This window comes from Danio rerio, chromosome 4 (assembly GCF_052040795.2).
Source record: "Danio rerio strain M-AB ecotype USA chromosome 4, GRCz13ab, whole genome shotgun sequence".
Lineage (NCBI taxonomy): Eukaryota > Metazoa > Chordata > Actinopteri > Cypriniformes > Danionidae > Danio > Danio rerio.
Window position 1 is genome coordinate 42725738 of NC_141024.2, and position 23309 is coordinate 42749046.

The 23309-nt window shown below is 40.7% G+C and overlaps 1 protein-coding gene, 2 long non-coding RNA genes and 12 other non-coding genes across 15 annotated transcripts in view; 2 read left to right on the forward strand and 13 right to left on the reverse strand.

The window, feature by feature from the left end:
* The window catches only part of LOC148680839 (uncharacterized), a 785675-nt gene that overhangs the window by 710577 nt on the left and 51789 nt on the right, over window positions 1–23309 (forward strand). The window lies entirely within an intron of this gene.
* LOC101886199 (uncharacterized) overlaps window positions 1–23309 on the reverse strand; it is an 883799-nt gene that overhangs the window by 114059 nt on the left and 746431 nt on the right. The window lies entirely within an intron of this gene.
* trnat-agu (transfer RNA threonine (anticodon AGU)) lies at window positions 3074–3147 on the reverse strand. The gene has a single exon. It is a non-coding gene; the product is annotated as a tRNA-Thr (tRNA).
* trnaf-gaa (transfer RNA phenylalanine (anticodon GAA)) lies at window positions 5382–5454 on the reverse strand. Its single transcript has one exon. It is a non-coding gene; the product is annotated as a tRNA-Phe (tRNA).
* Window positions 5543–5616, reverse strand: trnai-aau (transfer RNA isoleucine (anticodon AAU)). The gene has a single exon. It is a non-coding gene; the product is annotated as a tRNA-Ile (tRNA).
* On the reverse strand, window positions 6581–6653 carry trnaf-gaa (transfer RNA phenylalanine (anticodon GAA)). The gene has a single exon. It is a non-coding gene; the product is annotated as a tRNA-Phe (tRNA).
* Window positions 6924–6995, reverse strand: trnaq-cug (transfer RNA glutamine (anticodon CUG)). The gene has a single exon. It is a non-coding gene; the product is annotated as a tRNA-Gln (tRNA).
* On the reverse strand, window positions 11104–11222 carry LOC148680936 (5S ribosomal RNA). The gene has a single exon (XR_015944525.1). It is a non-coding gene; the product is annotated as a 5S ribosomal RNA (ribosomal RNA).
* Window positions 11403–11521, reverse strand: LOC148680937 (5S ribosomal RNA). The gene has a single exon (XR_015944504.1). It is a non-coding gene; the product is annotated as a 5S ribosomal RNA (ribosomal RNA).
* On the reverse strand, window positions 11702–11820 carry LOC137489908 (5S ribosomal RNA). The gene has a single exon (XR_015488660.2). It is a non-coding gene; the product is annotated as a 5S ribosomal RNA (ribosomal RNA).
* On the reverse strand, window positions 11998–12116 carry LOC137493713 (5S ribosomal RNA). Its single transcript, XR_015489199.2, has one exon. It is a non-coding gene; the product is annotated as a 5S ribosomal RNA (ribosomal RNA).
* On the reverse strand, window positions 16538–16619 carry trnas-gcu (transfer RNA serine (anticodon GCU)). The gene has a single exon. It is a non-coding gene; the product is annotated as a tRNA-Ser (tRNA).
* On the reverse strand, window positions 17169–17250 carry trnas-gcu (transfer RNA serine (anticodon GCU)). The gene has a single exon. It is a non-coding gene; the product is annotated as a tRNA-Ser (tRNA).
* trnas-gcu (transfer RNA serine (anticodon GCU)) lies at window positions 19466–19547 on the reverse strand. The gene has a single exon. It is a non-coding gene; the product is annotated as a tRNA-Ser (tRNA).
* LOC148680941 (uncharacterized) lies at window positions 21631–23305 on the forward strand. Its single transcript, XR_015942928.1, has 3 exons — window positions 21631–21960; window positions 22508–22639; window positions 22997–23305. It is a non-coding gene; the product is annotated as an uncharacterized LOC148680941 (long non-coding RNA).

Sequence of the window (23309 nt, forward strand, 5' to 3'; positions counted from 1 at the left end):
TTCAATACCAAATCTTAACAAATTGATTAATAAATTTGGAAAATTTTCAGGTTACAAAGTTAACTATTCAAAGTCATCTATCCTCTTTCTTAATGAACAGGAGAGACAAAATCCAGTAATACAACAACCTTATGAAACTTCTGTAGACGGATTTGGATATTTGGGAATCAAAGTTACTCCACAAGTAAAAAATCTTATCTCAGCCAATTATACTCCTCTGATAACTCAGGTAAACGAAAGTTTGAACAGATGGATGTCTCTTCCTCTCACTATTGGAAGGGTGAATACCATTAAAATGAATATTCTCCCTAAATTTCTATATTTGTTTCAGTCAATCCCCCTGACCCCTCCTCCTTCCTTTTTCTCAAATATGAAAAAGGCATTTATTAAATTTATTTGGAATAATAGACGCTCAAGGCTTCGCTTATTACTCCTGTATCTTCCTTATGAACGAGGCGGGCTGCGACTCCCTAATCTTTTTTGGTATTTTAAGGCAGCTCAGCTAAGATCTGCATGTTATTGGTTTGCTGGCTCACCTAGCATTCCATGGATACAGATTGAAAGAAAATGTACAGGCAATTTGAGTCTTGACACATATTTATACTCTGATTCTTTAAAGAAACTCAAACAAAATACATCTAACCCATTTGTGAGAGCCACTATTTTATCATGGCATGAGTCACAGGTTGAGCTGGGAGAAACCCCGGTACTTTGTAAATTCTCTCCCATTTGGGGTAATGCATTATTCGTACCAGGGAAATCAGACAAGGGTTTTAAGCTGTGGTTCCAGAAAGGCTTGCAAAAGATATCAGATCTTTATGAAGATAATATATTGATGTCCTTTGAAACCTTAAAGGAAAGATATAAAATTCCTCAGTCTCATTTTTTTAAGTATCTTCAGATCCGTAATTTTATAAGTTCTAAAAATCATTCATATCAGTGTCCGACCCTAAGTAGTTTAGAAGAAATTGCAGTTAAAGATCCCAGTGCCAAATACAAAATTTCTACACTATATAGCAAATTTGTTAATGCTTCCAAAGAATCTACAAATCATAAAAGACTGGCTTGGATTGAAGACTTTCAAATAGATATTACAGAAAATGAATGGGAAGAAAGTTGTCTTCAAGCGCAAACATTATCAATCAATACCCGTTTTAAATTAATCCAATATAATTGGGTAATGAGAACATATATAACACCAGAAATGTTAAATAAATTTAATAGAAATATTCTGGACATTTGTGGAAAATGTTTGACTTACAAGGGCACACTGTTCCATTGTGTTTGGCAATGTGAGCACTTGCAATTCTTTTGGAAAGAAATAATTGGTGTAATCTCTAAAACTATTGGTAAAGAAATCCCTGTTTGCCCTAAAATCTGTATCCTTGGTCTTTTCCCACCTGCCTTATCGCTGAAGTCATATGAACAGAAGTTTATAAATCTGTGTCTATTACATGCGAAGCGCCTGATTGCCATTCACTGGAAAAGTACTCATGCTCCATCTTTGTCACTCTGGATTAAGGAAATGTCTTCCTGTATAGCAATGGAAAGGTTGACTTATTCAATCAAACAAAAAATGCACATATTCTACAAGATTTGGGACTTCTTCCTTTATTTTTTAAATAACAGTGCACTGACTGTTTAGTAATCCCAAACAATGTGACTGTTAAAATACACTGTGTTTGTAATGACTAACTTTAATATACTTTCACTGGAATGTATATGTTGAAATGTCAATTTTTTAATGGTATTTATTTTTTATATATTTTTAATTTTTAACAAAATTGCCCTTTTTATTTTTATCTTTAAGTTTATTTTAGTTAATCTTTATTTTTATTTATTTGTTTTTGTATTACTTTCCTCGCATGAGAATGCATTTTTTTATTCTATTCCTTTCTTTTTTTAATTTTTAATTTTTATTTTGAACGTCGGGATGGGGCGGGAGTTCTTTGATTGGTATTTGGTTACAAATACAGTAAGAATGTATCACACCTTTCTGAAACAATAAAAGTGTTAAAAAAAAAAAAAAAAAGAAAGCCACTCTCCCATAATCTGAGGGAAAGGTGCAGTTTGGATTTGAACCTAGCACCTGCTGTTCCCAAGACAGGTGCTCTGGCCAACTTAGTCTTAACACTAAAAGAAAAAACCTCTGGATACGATACTTTCAAACGCAGTTTCATCTAAGACAGTGGGGGGGAAGCAAAATTTACTGTGCTTTCTACTCAGTTACTTTGCACATGCATAAAGAGGCTCTTGTACGACAAATCCAAAAGGCGTGATCTCAACAATAGGTGGCAGTTACTTTTCCCCAAAACCACAGGTTGCCGACGAGTCATTCCTCAAGCCCACTAGGCCCTGCACCGTTTTCTAATCTCCCTTATTTAAAACAGCTCAATTAAGTCATCGGCTTTATTGTAGAGTACCCCTAGTATCTGAGCCTGCACTGCGCAATGAAAGAAAGAAGCAAAACGGGATGAACAGATGCCTAAAATGTTAGAAACGCACCACACCTTAAGTCAGTGAAGAAAAAGAGCAAAGCTTGCGACTCTGGTGGGACTCGAACTCACAAACTTTGAATGACTCAGCTCACAGCCTAGAAGTCCATTGCACTATCCATTGCGCCACAGAGCCTAAGTGCTCTGCTTCCTCTAGAACTGTTGGACAGAAAGCACTTTTTAGTACTCTCTGGCCCATGAATGAACAGCCAACTGCGGACAAGGCACTGCTGGAATTCAAAGCCAGGATCTCCTGTTTACTAGACAGGCACTTTGACCCACTAAGCCACAGCGCCAAGCAACCTTGATACAGGCTAAATGTTTAATTCCAAAAAAAAAAAAAAAAAAAAAAAAATCTAACAACGGTAGCGCTGCATGTGGGAATGTCTGGACTTGAAATATTAAAGTCCAATTGGTTAGGCATTACCACACTATGCTATATAAAGGCATCGTCCAAAGCCCTCTTGAACGAGCAGCGTTCTTAAGGATTTGAGTTTTGTTAAGAAACCGACTGCTAAACATCCCGCTGCGTAAACACTCGTTACTCTTAACAAAAGCAAACACGAAACCTGTACATAAGGCACTGCTGGGATTTGAACCCAGGATCTCCTGTTTACTAGACAGGCGCTTTGACCAGCTAAGCCACAGCGCCAACGCTGAATAGGAGGCAAGACGTTTTTGCACACAGAGACTAAAAAAAGACAGCAAGTCTTAAAATGGCAAGCAAAGAGGTTGTTTAACTCTATTTGTCGCACTATTCATTACGCCTCAAAGCTATACAATTTTATAATTCATTCCGGTGAGCTCTATTTAACATTATTAATCTATCATTATTAATTATCTATGTAACATTAATTACAACAACACAATTATTATATGATTGTTATAGATGTTATATGACGTTGTTTGTTAAGATTAATGTTAGCCGACCAAGCACACTGTACAGTTTTACTACAAACATTTTAATGCAGTTATTATACATTACTTCACTTTATATTGTCATTTACTACCATAGTTACAATAATGCCCGTGCATTATTCTCACACATTAATCAATCACTTCACTAATAATAAAAATAAGGATCAATTCATCAGTCATTAATTATAAACAAATAGTATAATAACGCTCACATATCACAACATCACTAATCATAAACTTATCTAATAATGCTCACGCATAATACATCACTAATCATAAAGCATAAAACAATATGGATCACGCATGATTGCATCACTAATAATAAACCAATAATATAAGGGTCACAATTTAATCCATCACTAATAATAATAACATTATTATTAGTGATAGATTGATGTGTGACCCTTATATTGTTGGTTTATTATTAGTGATGCAATCATGCGTGATCCATATTAATTAATTAATAACTGCATTAAAATGTTTGTAGTAAAACTGTACAGTTTGCTTGGTCGGCTAACATTAATCTTACCAAATAACGTTATAAAACATCTATAACAATCATATAATAATCGTGTTGTAGTAATTAACGTCACTGTAATGGTTATTCATTTAAACCGCCTTGTTAAAAAAATACTTACTTTGCAATTGGTGTCCGAATTAATCCGCGACGAAATCTTTTCAGTACAAATCATAGATGGTATAAGGGCTCTGATTGGCAATAGCGTTCATTGTATCTCAGAACACGATTGGCTGCCTTAACCAAGAATAGGGTGAATCTTGGTTCCAGCTCACAAAGTGATTGGCCGGTGTGACCAAGAATAACCACGACTTACAGGTGGCAGTATGAGCTAACCGGCCACTTACTGCCAAGCTTAATAAAAGTCTTCCAGTTGGTGCTGCCCGGGCTAAAGAAAAAAAATGTAAAAAAATAAATAAATTATAAAACGGCCTTGCCAAAAAGTAGCAGAATGTCAATACAAGGTGGTGGCAATGTGCATTGATTTCTGAGTAACTCGTCATTCGGCATGCAGGGCTCCTCACACGTTTACTGGAGCAGGACCAGGTAGGGCCTTTAGTCACCTGCCCCTTGTGCACAAAATAGAACAACAGCACTGTTTTGCCGAACCCCAGGATCAAACCAGGGACCTTTAGATCTTCAGACTAACGCTCTCCCAAACTGAGCCATTTTGGCTTCCTGTTCCTGTCCGGGCTAAAGAGAAAAAAGAAAAAAAAAAGAAAAAAAAAAGAAAACGGCCTTGCCAGAAAGTAGCAGAATGTCAATACAAGGCAGTGCCACTGTGCATTGATTTCTGAGTAACTCGTCATTCGGCATGCAGGGCTCCTCACACGTTTACTGGAGCAGGACCAGGTAGGGCCTTCAAAAGAAAAGCGCACTATTCCAGACAATTTGACTAAACGGCAGGCAGGGCAAAGAGGCCACCACAGAGCAAATGTGATCTTTTTTTTTCTATTTTGACCACGTCGAAAATCGCCAATTATTGATTGCTTTGTGGGGAATTAGCTCATGGTTAAGTGCTCGCTTTGCATGCGATAGGTAGAGGGAACAATGACTGCATTCTCCACCTCTGTTTTCATGCCTTTTTACATTAGCTTTTATTGCAAAGCTGGTGGCACCTTGAGGGTTTAAAGCGAAACTACTTACGTCAGCTTTGCCGGTTTCCGTGTAGTACATATCATTGCAAGCCTTCAGAAGCCCTATCAAGTCACAGTTTTCATTTATTCAGCAGCGTGTCCGCAGTGGGACATCAAAGCGCTAAATACATAGCATTATAGAGTGCTGTCGATCAGGCCATTGGAATCATCGCCAGAAGGAACGTGACCACCTGGGAGGAAGATAGTGTTTTGGTCAAGTGGAAGCAGGTGGACTTAAGGGTGAAGCAGCTAGGCCTTTTGGGTGACTTTCAGTCATCTGACCCTTGTGCACAAAATAGAACAACATCACTGTTTTGCCGAAACCCGGGATCGAACCAGGGACCTTTAGATCTTCAGTCTAATGCTCTCCCAACTGAGATATTTTGGCTGCATTTTCACAAGTATCCTGCAGCATTCATGTCTGTAAGACTAAGCAGAATCCTGAAATGCCTCTGAGGCCTTAAAGGGTAAAAGTTTGGCCAGTACAGGGATCGAACCTGCGACCTTGGCGTTATTAGCACCACGCTCTAACCAGCTGAGCTAACCGGCCACTTCTTGCCATGTTTGCTAAAAAGCTCAGAGTAACTGTCATTTTCTTCAAGAGATAAGAATGCTATTCCAGCTTTTTTTTGTGCGGTGCTGGTAAAAAAACAAGGTCCCACCGAGATTTGAACTCAGATCGCTGGATTCAGTGTCCAGAGTGCTAACCATTACACCATGGAACCTCAGATCTTCTGTTTGGTACTGCCCAGGCTAAAGAGAAAATAATGTAAAAAACAAAAAAAAACCAAAACGGCCTTGCCAGAAAGTAGCAGAACGTCAATACAAGGCAGTGCCAATGTGCATTGATTTCTGAGTAAATCGTCATTCGGCATGCAGGGCTCCTCACACGTTTACTGGAGCAGGACCAGGTAGGGCCTTCAAAAGAAAAGCGCACTATTCCAGGCATTTTGACGACTAAACGGCAGGCAGGGCAAAGAGGCCACCACAGAGCAAATGTGATCTTTTTTTTCTAATTTGACCACATCGAAAATCGCCTATTTTTGATTGCTCTGAGGGGAATTAGCTTAAATGGTAAAGCGCTCGCTTTGCATGCTAGAGGTAGCGGGAACAATGCCTGCATTCTCCACCTCTGTTTTCATGCCTTTTTACATTGGCTTTTATTGCAAAGCTGGTGGCACCTTGAGGGTTTAAAGCGAAACTACTTACGTCAGCTTTGCCGGTTTCCGTGTAGTACATATCATTGCAAGCCTTCAGAAGCCCTATCAAGTCACAGTTTTCATTTATTCAGCAGCGTGTCCGCAGTGGGACATCAAAGCGCTAAATACATAGCATTATAGAGTGCTGTCGATCAGGCCATTGGAATCATCGCCAGAAGGAACGTGACCACCTGGGAGGAAGATAGTGTTTTGGTCAAGTGGAAGCAGGTGGACTTAAGGGTGAAGCAGCTAGGCTTTTTGGGTGACTTTCATTCACCTGACCCTTGTGCACAAAATAGAACAACATGACTGTTCTGCCGAAACCCAGGATCAAAACAGGGACCTTTAGATTTTCAGTCTAACGCTCTCCCAACTGAGCTATTTCAGCTGCCTTTTCACAACTATCCTGCAGCATTCATGTCTGTGAGACTAAGCAGAATCCTGAAATGCCTCTGAGGCCTTAAAGGGTAAAAGTTTGGCCAGTACAGGGATCGAACCCACTACCTTGGCGTTATTAGCACCACGATCTAACCAGCTGAGCTAACCGGCCACTTTCTGCCATGTTTGCTAAAAAGCTCAGAGTAATTGTCATTTTCCGGCCTTCAAGAGATAAGAATACTATTCCAGCTTTTTTTGTGCGGTGCTGGTAAAAAAAACAAGGTCCCACTGAGATTTGAACTCAGATCGCTGGATTCAGAGTCCAGAGTGCTAACCATTACACCATGGAACCTCAAGTCTTCTGGTTGGTGCTGCCCGGGCTAAAGAGAAAAAAAGAAGAAAAAAAAAAGAAAACAGCCTTGCCAGAAAGTAGCAGAATGTCAATACAAGGCAGTGCCAATGTGCATTGATTTCGGAGTAACTCGCCATTCCGCAGGCAGGGCTCCTCACACGTTTACTGGAGCAGAACCAGGTAGGGCCTTCAAAAGAAAAGCGCACTATTCCAGGCAATTTGACGACTAAACGGCAGGCAGGGCAAAGAGGCCACCACAGAGCAAATGTGATCTTTTTTTTCTATTTTTGACCAGGTGCAGGTGGAGGAACAGCAGGTGCAGGAACAGCAGGTGCAGGTGAAGCTGGGACTGCACTGGATGTTGGTGCAGCAAATGATGGAATTACCATTGACACACTCATGTCTGGGTTAAAAACAAGTGTGCCAAACAATGGTCCAGGTCCTGAAATGGGCTGCACAACACCTGGTGCTATGGGGGGTGGTGCAATCGGGCACACCGTGCTGGGGGTCGGTGGAAAGGAGCACACTGTGGTGGGGGCAGACACAATGGGGCGCACTGTGGTGGGGGTCGGCGCAATAGGGCGCACTGTGGTGGAGGCTGGTATGATGGGGCACACTGTGGTGGAGGCTGGCGAGATGGGGCGCACTGTGGAGAAGGTCGGTGTGACGGGGCACACCATGGTAGGGGCCTGTGCAATGTGGCAGACTGTGGTGGGGGTTGGCGCGATGGGGCATACCGTCGTGGGGGCTGGTGGAAAGGAGCACACCGTGGTGGCATCCGGCAGGAAGGAGCAAACTGTGGTGGTTGCAGGAGCAGACTTTCGACCAGGTCGAAGAAGAGGTGCCTGTCCTTTATTTGGAGGAAAGACAAACTGGTGTTTGGGGCCTGATGTTGATAGTGCCTCGTCCAATTTTTCCCTCGGAAAAGGAAGCTGCGTATCTGCCACAGCAATTGGATCAAGTGGAGTCAGTCCCTGAGTGAGTACACTCATTTCCTGATCCTTTTGCCTCAGTTGAAACCTGATAATATTTCAATTCAATTCAATTCAGCTTTATTTGTATAGCGCTTTTACAATGTAGATTGTGTCAAAGCAGCTTCACATAAATGGTCATAGTAACTGGAACAGTGTGGTTCAGTAACTGGAACAGTGTGGTTCAGGTTTTAGTGTTTAAGTTCAGTTCAGTTTAGCTCAGTTCAGTGTGATTTAATCATTACTGAGAGTTCAAACACTGAAGAGCAAATTCATCGATGCGTAGCTCTACCAATCCTGAACCATGCGAGGCAGTGGCGACAGCGGAGAGGGAAAAAAAACTTCACCTGATGGGAGTGAAGAAAAAAAACCTTGAGAGAACCAGACTCAGTTGGGCACGACCATTTTAATTTCTCCGCTGGCCAAAAGTCTTGTGCAGAACTTCATTCGTCGTGGTTTAGGCTGGAAGATGGCCTCAGCGAAGACTCGTCTGTCTCTGGGGCGTCGCTGGAATCAGACTCATGTTCTCCACTCTCCACGACCATCAGCGCAGCAGCAGCTCAGGATATGGCCTGGTCCCGGATATGGAATCCTTGGGATCATCACGTCGCTGGTCTTGGATCCAATCAGTGACTCCGCATAATCTGAGGACCTCGGGATGAGTATCCCCAGGTGAAAATAGAGAATAAAGAAAATAATTAGCATAGCTGCTGTTCATAGTGTATATAAGCAAGATGCAGAAGCCAGTGTGGAACCCGCTAGGTGATGCATTGAGTGTATGCTTTACTAAACAGATAGGTCTTTAATCTAGTTTTGAACTGGGAGAGTGTGTCTGAGCCTCGGACGTTATCAGGAAGGCTATTCCAGAGTGTAGGAGCCATGAAAGAGAAGGCTCGACCTCCTTTACTTGATTTTGCTATTCTAGGTACTACCAGAAGCCCTGAATTTTGAGATCTTAAAGAGTGAGTTGGTTTGTAGCGAGACAGAAGGTTGGTTAGATAAACAGGAGCTAGATTATTTAGAGCTTTATAGGTGAGAAGTAATATTTTAAATTCAATACGAAACTTAACAGGCAGCCAGTGTAGGGAGGATAAAATTGGGGTTATATGATCATATTTTCTAGACCTGGTCAGAACTCTGGCTGCTGCATTTTTTACTAATTGAAGTTTGTTAATAGAGGATGCTGCGCAGCCAGCAAATAGAGCATTACAGTATTCCAGTCTCGAAGTCATAAAAGCATGGACTAGCTTTTCTGCATCTGAGATGGATAGCATATTTCGTAATTTAGCGATATTTCTTGAGGTGGATTTTATACTTTTTAAAGTGTGAAGTTAATCTATATATTCAAATTATATATGTATAATCTGCTTGTAGACTTGCATACCATTAGAAGAATTACCATATCACAAGAACTGGACAAGTTATATAGTTACCAGGTTTGGGTCAGAGGTTAACCTAGGTGGAAATTGAGGTCAGGGGTTAACCTAGGTGGAATTTGTGTGACATATGTAGAAATAAGGAAAAAACAGATGACCGAAGTGGAATTTGGGGTCAAGGGTTAAACTAGGAGGGATCTTGTGTAATATATAGAGAACAAAGAAAAACAACGGATGTAAAAGGGTATTTAAGTAAGGCCAGAACGTGAGTCAGACAGAATTTTTCAGACAGAGATGCTACTGGGCATCTCCTGAAAGTTCTCTTTTGTTGTCGACAATAAAGTATATTCTTCTGATATTCATAACCTCCAGACTGAGTTTGATTTAGTAAGAGAAAAACCAAGAAAACCACTACATTTGGCGTCCCTGTGTGTGGGCTGGAAAGGAGCAGGACTGGTGTTACTGTGCATGCTGGACTGGAGAGAAAACACAAATATGTGGCCACAATAAAAAACGGTAAGCGATTTTATGCTTATTAGTTTGTGTTTTTTTCTGCCAGGACCTGCTTGTACAGGTAAATACACTTGAACTGTTTCTCCAGCTTTGAAGAACTTAAAGTAAATGTAAAAAAGATATTAAAGAAAAAAGGGGGTTTGAATAACAGAAGAAAAAGAGTAATTTGCATGCAAATGATCTGTGTTTTCCTAAGTGGGCCTTGATGGATAGGATAAACATTAACTAGTAACTGTTACTCAGATTTGGGAAATTATTAATGATAATAGATATGCATTGAGCATTTATAGGTTTTAAGAGAGAGTCTTCAATGTGTGGTGACAGTTAAGAGATTAAAGCAGAGTAAGGAATGCAAATGATCTGTGTTTTCCTAAGTGGGCCTTGATGGATAGGATAAACATTAACTAGTAACTGTTACCCAGATTTGGGAAATTATTAATGATGTAAGATATGCATAGAGCATTTATAAGTTTTAAGAGAGAGTCCTTAATGTGTGGTAACAGTTAAGACATTAAAGCAGATTAAAGTAGAGAGATGCGCGCTAAGACATATTGTCGCTGAAATCTAGCTTGACTTTTCAGTTTGTTTATCATCTCATTTCTTTGACTTGTTTGTTGGGTATTTTCCAAACCTTCAGCAATTGCTTTACCTTTAGTTTGTTGCATTTCTCCACTTCCTTCTCTACTACTGTCTGATTTAGTTTTCCTCCTTCTTGCCACAACAGTTGCCCATGTGTCATTATCGTCGATGCCGTTGTTTGAATCTCTTGAATTGTTGTTTTCAGGAGTAGCTTTGTCCATGCTGCCATAGTCCATTTTCAGTTCCAGTTCCTTTACCAAAGTGTCCATCCTTTCAAAACGTTTTAACCCCAAACAGATAACACTGTCTGGGGTTTAACTAAAACTAAACAAAATTAATACAATTTAATTTAAGCAAAATCAAGAAAAAAACAATAAAGCAAATCAAAATGGGAGAGCCTTTCTCTCCCTACTGCCACCTCACACTTCCTTGAAAGCAATGACTCAGTCAAACTCAAGGGGGCGTTGCCAGGGTGGTATGGCCGTAAGCGAAATAGGCCGTCAAGAGTTGGCTATTTAAAACAGGCGCAGCACCAGGGAACGAGCGCAGCTCAGCTGGCATCGACACAGCACCGACAGAGAAACAATGCCCTTGAAGGCGAGAAAAAATAATGGCAGCGAAGCTGTGACACGGGGAAGTCTATCAGCTGCCAAATGAAGGAATTCGAAAAGCTTACAGCACCTGGTATTCCCAGGCGGTCTCCCATCCAAGTACTTACCAGGCCCGACCCCGCTTTACTTCCGAGTTCAGATGAGATCAGGCATTTCCAGGGTGGTATGGCCGTAAGCGAAATAGGCCGTCAAGAGTTGGCTATTTAAAACAGGCGCAGCACCAGGGAACGAGCGCAGCTCAGCTGGCATCGACACAGCACCGACAGAGAAACAATGCCCTTGAAGGCGAGAAAAAATAATGGCAGCGAAGCTGTGACCCGGGGAAGTCTATCAGCTGCCAAATGAAGGACTTCGAAAAGCTTACAGCACCTGGTATTCCCAGGCGGTCTCCCATCCAAGTACTAACCAGGACCAACCCCGCTTTACTTCCGAGTTCAGATGAGATCGGGCATTTCCAGGGTGGTATGGCCGTAAGCGAAATAGGCCGTCAAGAGTTGGCTATTTAAAACAGGCGCAGCACCAGGGAACGAGCGCAGCTCAGCTGGCATCGACACAGCACCGACAGAGAAACAATGCCCTTGAAGGCGAGAAAAAATAATGGCAGCGAAGCTGTGACCCGGGGAAGTTTATCAGCTGCCAAAGGAAGGACTTCGAAAAGCTTACAGCACCTGGTATTCCCAGGCGGTCTCCCATCCAAGTACTAACCAGGCCCGACCCTGCTTTACTTCCAAGTTCAGATGAGATCGGGCATTTCCAGGGTGGTATGGCAGTAAGCGAAAGAGGCTGTCAAGAGTTGGCTATTTAAAACAGGCGCAGCACCAGGGAAGGAGGCAGCTCAACTGGCATCGACACAGCATCGACAGAAACAATGCCCTTGAAGGCGAGAAAAAATAATGGCAGCGAAGCTGTGACCCGGGGAAGTCTATCAGCTGCCAAAGGAAGGACTTCGAAAAGCTTACAGCACCTGGTATTCCCAGGCGGTCTCCCATCCAAGTACTAACCAGGCCCGACCCTGCTTTACTTCCAAGTTCAGATGAGATCGGGCATTTCCAGGGTGGTATGGCCGTAAGCGAAAGACGCTGTCAAGAGTTGGCTATTTAAAACAGGCGCAGCACCAGGGAAGGAGGCAGCTCAGCTGGCATCAACACAGCATCGACAGAAACAATGCCCTTGAAGGCGAGAAAAAATAATGGCAGCGAAGCTGTGACCCGGGGAAGTCTATCAGCTGCCAAAGGAAGGACTTCGAAAAGCTTACAGCACCTGGTATTCCCAGGCGGTCTCCTATCCAAGTGTAACAGGTGTACTATGTTTATTTATTATTGGACCAGACAATAAAACCAGAAGATTACAAGGTAAGTAAAAGGAGGTGGGGGTGAAACTGAGCAATAACTAAAGACAAACTGTCGTTGAATGTTTTAAATACAAGAATAATTTTACTTTAGATTTTATTAATTTTTTCATTTTCATATTTGTCTTAGTAAACTATATTAACATCAGTAACTATTTAAACTATTTAAACACAACCCCAGGGTGCACCCACTTTACAATTATTTTAAATCAAACACAAATCACAATAAATGAATTCAAGTGAAAACAAAAGAAACCATAAAATAACACAAATAAATCAGTGTCATTGTTCACTCTGAAATTGGTGAAATCAGTTCAATTCAGATAAAGTTCTGTTTTTCCCTCCAAGAAAATCAGTCCTTAGAGCTGTATTAATAAATCGCAGTCCAATAAAGGAATTAAATTTTTGGCAAATTCTTACTTTATCCGGTGAAATGAGGATAAATTGAAATATGTGTACTAATTAGGGATGTAACGGTATTGTAAATACCGTCATACCGCAATATTAATTTTTTTCGATATTACCGAAGTCGCATGACTCGGTAAAACTATAGGTCTTCTGAGAAAATTTGCTCAGGCGAATGAAGTGAACGGGAGGTAGCGAAAACTACAATTGCCATCAGCCCATGCTTGACCATCATCCCTTGCGGTCTGTTGTCGCTGCAGATCCAGTAATGCGGAAATGGAGTGTGCTGCTAGAAGCGGGGATGAAAAGAGCTGGAAAACTCTAAGGCCCCGTTTACACTAATGCGTTTTAGTTTGAAAACGCATAAGTTTTGCTACGGTTACGCCAACCGTCCACACTACGCCATAGTTTCGAGCGCCGAAAACGGAGCGTTTCGAAAACGCTGGAGAAGCCGTTTTCATTCTGAAACGCTGCTTTTCCGTCTCAGTGTGGATGATGGAAAACGGAGACATCTGAAAACGGAAGCGGGGCTGCAGACGTTCGCCTCTCTGATTGGGGCTTTTCCTGAATATTAAGTAGCCTAACACACACAGTTCAGTCCTGCATTATCTACGTGTAAGTTCAGACTTCGCAAGTTTGATCATGGCTGCAGTCTCTTCTTCTCAGTTTGATATGGAAAAGCAGACTATACCGAGGACACGGGTAAATCTTCAAAGGGAACAGTGTACTTTATAACTTCATTCACATCACCCTGTCTTCGTTGTTTCACTTTGTCAACAATAAAATGTAAACATGATTTAAGGAACTGCCTATTTTCATTTTAATATAGCAACTTAGACAGCAGACATGTTGAGGCGTCTTGCTGCATATATGAGCGTCATCTTCACTGTGTGGATATTTATAACAAAACGGAGCCGATAACAACTGCCTCCTTTCAATTTCAGTGAAAATACGAAACACACCCTCTCTTTTGCTGAGTATCAGTTTTAAGAATCGATAATGGCCATTTTAAAAGTATAACATACAATAAGTTTATACATTATAGGAAATAAAGGCAAGCGATCAGTCAATATACAGAATGTACGTGGTTACATTAATCATTAACTTATCTTTGCGCTCAGCCAAAACACGTAACCTGAGAACAAGTAATAGATTCCAATGACCAAAGTCAGGGAATATGTCGTTAGATAAAGACAACAAGATAAATGAAATATCCCGTTTAATAAATATAGTGAGATTAGATCCAGCGGGAGATGCTTGATGAGAAGTCCGACTAGCAGAGCTCTTATCTGGGTAGATGGGCTGACTGTGATTAAATGTTGAATGTGATGAGTTTTCAACAATACTAAATTGAAACTTTATTTTTTACATGGTTTAATATTTTTTTTGTTATTAAAATTGAAGTTCCTGTTTCAAAGCTTACAGATAGATGGCTAATTTGTATGTCATTGACACTTTTGGCACTTTTTTGGAGTATTTTCATAAGTTTTGTTTTTTCCTGTAAATGATTCAATAAATACCGTACCGTGACATTCATACCGAGGTATTACCGTACCGTGAAATTCTGATACCGTTACATCCCTAGTACTAATATAATGGAATACCTGTCAAATTCACGATTTCTATATCACTCTATGGTCTTCTCACACACACGCGATTGCAAAATGGCGTCAGCGCACTGTAAACGCAATGCAACATGCGGTCTGACTTTAACACACTCTTAAACACACTAACACACTAAATAACTACTATTTTGCAGGTACAACTTGATTTAGTACAACTAAAATCACTTTTAAACTGTTTAGGAATCATAACATACTGTATTTTAATCTTTTTGTTCAAATTTGCTCCTCTATTATTCTGCTGTTGTGATTCGGGAGAGATACAAACAACTGAAGGTAAGATCCAAATGCAGGTTTATTCGTGGTCAGGCAAGCAATGGTCAAAACAGGTATGAACAGGCATATACGGGCAAATCCAGAGTCGAAGTCGGTAAACAGGCAAAAGGTCGAAAGGCTGGCGGCTAAACAGGATAACTAGGAAACTAAGCTAGGTACAGACACAGAGAAACAAGATCGGGAGAAACGCGTTGAAATGTCACCAAACAGTAGACAAGACTCGGCAATGTAAATGAGTGTGTGTGCTGCTTAAATACTGTGTGTAATCTCAGTCTGTGACAGGTTTCAGCTGGTGATGTAATCAGGAAGATGAGTGACCAGGCGTGCGTGATTGGAAGAAATGCATGTATGGAAATGTAGTCCTGGGAAATGCGGAAGTGAAGTTCATGATGAAGAGGAAACCAGCGATCTCCAGTGAATGATCGCTGGTTATCGTAACATCTGCCAACCGGTCTCGTCTCTGCTCTGTCTCTCTCTCCCGGCAAGCTGGGAGGGGCGGAGCTAACAACCCGCTCCTATGATTGGTTGTTACTTTACCTCAAACTACATTTGTATACATGAATTTTATTTCGTTTATCATATTTATAAAGACTTGTAGATATAATAATAATATGATTATTCTGCTCTAAATAACATTATAAATAAAAATTTTACTATTTCACTAGGGTTACTTATGTTTCTGCAACTATTTTTGGTAAGATGACTTTCAGTTTTGCCTGATTTATACTTCTGCGTCAACTGACCAGCGTAACCCACGGCGCAGGCAACGCGCGTGGCTGTGCATTTATACTTCTGTGCGCTGTCTCTGTTGGTCTGCATTAACACTTCTGAAACACTAGTTGGCAGTGAGGTGTAAATCTTCCTCTGTGTCGAGTTTCTTTGCGGCTTTTTTGCTTTTCCTGAACACTTCCGGGATGTACAAGTGGCTCAAGTGGCTCAAACTCGCTCATTTTGATGCAGGAAACGGCGGACGTGCAACAACTTTAACTATGAGGTTAATACAAAACAAAACTTTCCACCCGGAGCTCCTTCATGGGACTCCACACTTGTAAACAATCGCTCGCGCCATTCGCGCGGCTCTCGGTCCCGCACAGACTCGTCAGCGCTACCAAGCCAACCAAGCCAAAGAGCTTACGCTACGCGTCGTTGCGACGTGTAGTTACATTTTTTGAGAGGTGCACGTCAGTGACGGCCACGGCGAAGGGCTATGCGTCAGCGCCGTAGCATACACCGGCGTTTTACGCAGAAGTATAAATCAGCCTTCAACCACACGGCCACCGCGTCATGTATTTTCCTTCTTCTCTGGTGGAGGCCTGACTGTGGCACATAATTGTATATGTATGTTTCTGCAACTATTTTCAGTAAGATGACTTTCAGTTTTGCCGTATGAACGAAAGATCAAATGAACAACAAAAATGGGATTCGATGGACTCGGCCACCCCGTCTTGTATGTACTCACTTTCCTGTTGTGGGCTGTACTATGGCATTTCTGTATGTATTTGCTGCTATTTTCGGTAAAGATGACGTTAAATTTTGCAACAACATCCTTCAAAACGATAAGAGCGTGCGAGTAAAACACTTTCCACGGAAGCACCGGCCTCTTTCAAATGCCAGAGGATTTGAACGACAAGGATGGGATTCGATGGACTCTTCCACCTCGTCATGTATGTACTCACTTTCATGATGGGGGCTGGACTATGGCATATATGTTTGTATTTGCAGCTATTTTCGATAAAGATGACATCAAATTTTGCAACAACATCCTTCAAAACGCTAAAAGAGTGAGAGTAAAAGAACTTCTGCAGAAACACCATGATCTCTCGAAAGCCAGAACATATGAACGACGAGGATGGGATTCGAACCCACGCGTGCAGAGCACAATGGATTAGCAGTCCATCACCTTAACCACTCGGCCACCTCGTCACATATTTTACTTCTTCTCTGGTAGAGGCCGGACTGTGGCACATATTTATATATGTATGTTTCTGCAACTATTTTTGGTAAGATGACTTTCAGTTTTGCCGTATGAACGACAGAGCAAATGAACGACAAAAATGGGATTCGATGGACTCGGCCACCCCGTCATGTATGTACTCACTTTCCTGTTGGGGGCTGGACTACGGCATTTCTGTATATATTGGCTGCTGTTTTCGGTAAAGATGACGTTAAATTTTGCAACAACATCCTTCAAAACGATAAGATCGTGCGAGTAAAACACCTTCCACGGAAGCACCGGCTGCTTTCAAACGCCAGAGCATTCGAACGACAAAGATGGGATTCGATAGACCCTTCCACCTTGTCATGTATGTACTCACTTTCATGATGGGGGCTGGACTATGGCATATGTTTGTATTTTCAGCTATTTTCGATAAAGTTGGCATAAAATTTTGCAACAACATCCTTCAAAATGCTAAAAGAGTGAGAGAACTTATACAGAAACACCATGATCTCTCAAATACCAGAACATATGAGCGACGAGGATGGGATTCAAACCCATGCGTGCAGAGCACAATGGATTAGCAGTCCATCGCCTTAACCACTCGGCCACCTCATCCAGCCTTTCCTTCTTCTCTGGTGGAGGCTGGACTGTGGCACATATTTGTATATGAATGTTTCTGCAACTATTTTCGGTAAGATGACTTTCAGTTTTGCCATATGAACGACAGATCAAATGAACGACAAAAATGGGATTCGATGAGTTCTTCCACCTCGTCATGTATGTACTCACTTTCATGATGGGGGCTGGAATCTGACATTTCTGTATGTATTTGCTGCTATTTTCGGTAAAGATGACGTTAAATTTTGCAACAACATCCTTCAAAACGCTAAAAGAGTGAGAGTAAAAGTACTTCTACAGAAACACCATGATCTCTCGAATGACAGAACCTATGGGCGACGAGGATGGGATTCAAACCCATGCATGTAAAGCACAATGGATTAGCAGTCCATCGCCTTAACCATTCAGCCACCTCGTCATGTACTTTCCATTTTCTCTAATGGAGGCCGGAGTGTGGCACATAATTGTAAATGTATGTTTCTGCAACTATTTTCTGTCAGATGACTTTCAGTTTTGCCTTATGAACGACAGATCAAATGAACGACAAAAATGGGATTCGATGGACTCGGCCACCCCGTCATGTATGTACTCACTTTCCTGTTGGGGGCTGGACTACGGCATTTCTGTATATATTGGCTGCTGTTTTCGGTAAAGATGACGTTAAATTTTGCAACAACATCCGTCAAAACGATAAGAGCGTGCGAGTAAAACACCTTCCACGGAAGCACCGGCCTCTTTCAAACGCCAAAGCATTCGAACGACAAGGATGGGATTCGATAGACCCTTCCACCTTGTCATGTATGTACTCACTTTCATGATGGGGGCTGGACTATGGCATATGTTTGTATTTTCAGCTATTTTCGATAAAGTTGACATAAAATTTTGCAACAACATCCTTCAAAACACTTAAAGAGTGAGAGTACTTCTACAGAAACACTATGATCTCTCAAATGCCAGAACATATTAGCAACTAAGAAGGGATTTGAACCCACGCATGCAGAGCACAATGGATTAGCAGTCCATCGCCTTAACCACTCAGTCACCTCGTCACGTATGTTCCTTCTTCTCTGGTGAAGGCCGGACTGTGGAACATAATTGTAAATGTATGTTTCTGCAACTATTTTCGGTCAGATGACTTTCAGTTTTGCCGTATGAACGACAGAGCAAATGAACGACAAAAATGGGATTCGATGGACTCGGCCACCCCGTCATGTATGTACTCACTTTTCTGTTGGGGGCTGGACTACGGCATTTCTGTATATATTGGCTGCTATTTTCGGTAAAGATGACGTTAAATTTTGCAACAACATCCTTCAAAACGATAAGAGTGTGCGAGTAAAACACCTTCCACGGAAGCACCGGCCTCTTTCAAACGCCAGAGCATTCGAACGACAAGGATGGGATTCGATAGACCCTTCCACCTCGTCATGTATGTACTCACTTTCATGATGGGGGCTGGACTATGGCATATGTTTGTATTTGCAGCTATTTTCGATAAAGTTGACATAAAATTTTGCAACAACATCCTTCAAAACGCTAAATGAGTGAGAGAACTTATACAGAAACAACATGATCTCTCAAATACCAGAACATATGAGCGACGAGGTTGGGATTCGAACCCACGCGTGCAGAGCACAATGGATTAGCAGTGCATCACCTTAACCACTCGGCCACCTCGTCACGTTCTCTCCTTCTTCTCTGGTGGAGGCCGGACTGTGGCACATAATTGTAAATGTATGTTTCTGCAACTATTTCGGGCAGATGACTTTCAGTTTTGCCGTATGAACGACAAAAATGGGATTCAATGGACTCGGCCACCCCGTCATGTATGTACTCACTTTCCTGTTGGGGGCTGGACTACGGCATTTCTGTATATATTGGCTGCTGTTTTCGGTAAAGATGACGTTAAATTTTGCAACAACATCCTTCAAAACGATAAGAGCGTGCTGGTAAAACACCTTCCACGGAAGCACCGGCCTCTTTCAAACGCCAGAGCATTCGAACGACAAGGATGGGATTCGATAGACCCTTCCACCTTGTCATGTATGTACTCACTTTCATGATGGGGGCTGGACTATGGCATATGTTTGTATTTTCAGCTATTTTCGATAAAGTTGACATAAAATTTTGCAACAACATCCTTCAAAACAATTAAGGAGTGAGAGTACTTCTACAGAAACACCATGTTCTCTCTAATGCCAGAACATTTGAACGACGAGGAAGGGATTCGAACCCATGCGTGCAGAGCACAATGGATTAGCAGTCCATCGCCTTAACCACTCGGCCACCTCATCCAGCCTTTCTTTCTTCTCTGGTGGAGGCCGGACTGTGGCACATATTTGTATATGTATGTTTCTGCAACTATTTTCGGTAAGATGACTTTCAGTTTTGCCATATGAACGACAGATTAAATGAACGACAAAAATGGGATTCGATGGATTCTTCCACCTCATCATGTATGTACTCACTTTCATGATGGGGGCTGGAATCTGACATTTCTGTATGTATTTGCTGCTATTTTCGGTAAAGATGACGTTAAATTTTGCAACAACATCCTTCAAAACGCTAAAATAGTGAGAGTACTTCTACAGAAACACCATGATCTCTTGAATGACAGAACATATGAGCGACAAGGATGGGATTCAGACACACGTGTGCAAAGCACAATGGACTAGCAGTCCATCGCCTTAACCACTCTGCCAACTCATCTCGTATACACCTTTTTCTCTGGTGGAGGCCGGACTGTGCCACATATTTTTAAATGTCTGTTTCTGCAACTATTTTCGATAAGATGACTTTCAGTTTTGCCATATGAACGACAAGAATGGGATTCGATGGACTCGGCCACCTCGTCATGTATATATTCCCTTTCCTGATGGGGGCTTGACTATGGCATTTCTGTATGTATTTGCAGCTCTTTTCGGTAAAGATGACATGAATTTTTGCAACAACATTCTTTAAAACGATAAGAGCGTGCGAGTAAAACACCTTTCACAAAAGCACCGGCCTCTTTCAAACGCCAAAGCATTTGAACGACAAGGATGGGATTCGATGGACTTGGCCACTTCGTAATAAAATTTTGCAACAACATCCTTCAAAACGCTAAAAGAGTAAGAGTAAAACAAGTTCCACAGAAGCACCAGGCTCTCTCGAATGCCAGGACATATTAGCGACGAGGATGGGATTTAAAGAGCACAATGGATTAGCAATGCCAGCTGCTGAAGGATTGTCCATCAATATTTCACAAATGTTGAAGATGAGAGCCAATCGGAGCGATTCGCTCCAACATTGTTGCCAATCATGTTGCAGCGCCTGAACATTTGCAGCCAATCGCAGACCGGAATTCTCAACATTTTCAACATTTGACCAATCAGAGTCATGGCAATGTTAAAGCTGGGGAAGGAACCGTTCCAAGATTCACCGCTAGGTGTGCAGTCAAACAGGTTAGTCAGATGTCAATCAATTTTCCGAACTGAGCCGAAGGTACACGAAGGAATTATGCGGTCCTCTGGAGGCGGGTCAGAGGTCAAAAAAGTTCAGTGACCATCAGTGATATTCAACGAACAGCATCATTCGACAGAGCACAGCATCGTTTTGCTTAAAGTAAAGGATTTTTTCCGATAGTGATTTCTTAAAAAAGGTAAGAAAAACTACACAATTGCACGAATTAATGTTTTAGTGTGTTGTATTTCAAATTTGAATACTTTAATTCAAAACCTTTTATTTATAGGAAAAAAAATGTCTGAAAAATCTCATAAAGCCATGTCAGACGCTGACTGGATTTCACGTCTGAAAAAGTTTGCCTGCACAGGAGTTTGGCCATAAAATTAGGGCAACAGGCCAGCTCCTCGACAAAGAAAGTGGCATAAGATTTATCAAAGGGTGTGTATTTCGTTTACATGATATAACGTTTGTTGAAATTTGCTTAACAGAGTAACGTTAACTTGTTAGGCTTCAGTACATTCAGTACAGTATCTGTGTAAAACTTGTCATACTTATATTTAAATATTAAAGTGTTTTAAATTTCATGTATTTTGAGATTTACGTTAAATAATTTAGTAAGTTTGACCGTTTATGAGAGAGATCTGAAAAGGTGGGGGAATGGATTATGAGTGTACAGTATACAGCATGTGGTTTTAAGGCCTAAAATGTTCCTGTCCAGTTCCTCTTATTCTTCTTTTCGTTTTTGGAGATACAAACTGTACGATTACATATTAAATAAATATTACACACTTTAGAAACAGTGGTAAATTAATTTACAGAGCTATTGAATGCTTAATTAAGGGTGTCATTGAGTTATAATTCTTGATTAGTTATAAAAGTTTTTTGTATTGTGTAAAATTATTTATTATATTTTTCATGATTTTTTTTCAGATTGAGAAATGCCCATTGCAATCTCGTGGGCAGAGGACCATGCTTGGAGGTGTGCTGAAATGCACATATGGTTTTCACACTCAAAAGGTACATTTTTGAATCAATATGTGTTTATTTTTAATTACTAGAATGGCTGTCCTTTTTCATGATTATATGTATTTTTGTAATTATTTTTAGCAGAGTACTGCTTCTGCTGCTCCAGCACAAACGGTGCAACAACCTGCCCCTACTGTACCTGCTCAGGAGGTGATGGAGACGAGACAACTTGAGGCCCAGCCCCAGCCCCCGTCTACTCCATCAGTGGCATCAAAGATTTCACCGCAATTGTCAATGGTACATTTTTTTAAAAATCAAAAGAAATGACAATTTCAGTGTTTCAAGTGTTCAAGGTGTTCAAAGTTCAAACATAGAAGAGAAAAGAACAAAAAGCAATAAAAAAGTTGAGGTGTTGCTAGAGACCTGCTTAAATTAAATTGAGTAAATTGGTTTAAATTAGGTGGTAGTTTCTAATTGCTTGAAATCTAATGCAATATACACTAATGTTCAAAAAAATTATTATTGTTAAAATATAAAAGCTTAATATTAATCATATATAACAAGAATTCTATTGTGTTTGATTTGCTCATAAATTAAGTCGTTTTTATTTGATTTGAATTGTTTGAATAAATTATTCTTTATTTATTTAATTTGCCTATATTATTATTTCACATTATTTAAGTTTTTACTAAATATTTGATCAAATAAATGTAGCCTTGATAAACATAATTATAGCATTAAAAAAATACATTAAGCAGACCGCAAACCTTTGAACAGTAGTGTACATTTTGCCATTGTGAACACAGTGTTTTTAATGAAAGGTTTTTGTCTTGCCCTTTTTGAGTTCACCAAACCAAGATTTTCCGGATCCCACATTGCTGCAGCAAAGCCAAATCTTAGTGTGGCTAGAAGACCATCACAGGCTGATGTCCAGCCCAGTTCAGCAGTGTGTAGTGCTTCTACACCAAGCACGGCTGTAAGTATTGTCATAATCCACATAGCTTTCTGAGAGAATTTGGTATAAGCATTTTTTTTATGTAAATTTGTATTTTTGTTAAGTACAGTCACATTAAATCTCAATAAAACATCTCTGTAGTATTCTTTTAGTGCATAAAAACATATATATTAAAAATAAGCACCATTCTTTAAACTTTTGTTCTGCATAGAAGCGCTGTGACAAAATTTTACAGTTTAGCAGCAATCATTCATTTCCAATGTATTTTATACATTAATGTTCAAATAAAGTAATGGTTGCAAAAAATTCTGATTAGTTAATGTTACTCATAGATATATATTTACAAAATGCACTTTGTTATACTGCTTGTTTGTACAGACACAGGACCTTCAAGTTTCTGCCCCCGTCCTCACATCCACTGCGGCAGTGACCAGTTCCACAGAACCGTCCAGCATTGTCTCAGTAAGTAATTTCATATTTTCTGTCCAAAAAAAGGTAATTTGGTTTGCATATTTGCTGCCCCAGCTGAATTCACACAAAGTGGTTTTAAGACCAGCCAATTAAATTGACTTGATGTTAATTAACTAAGCTTGATATATGTATAAATGTTAACAAAATAAAGAGAGGAAAAAATAAAGCAAAGAATCACAAAAATGACGCCTTCTGCTGTTGATATTTTATGTTCACAGTA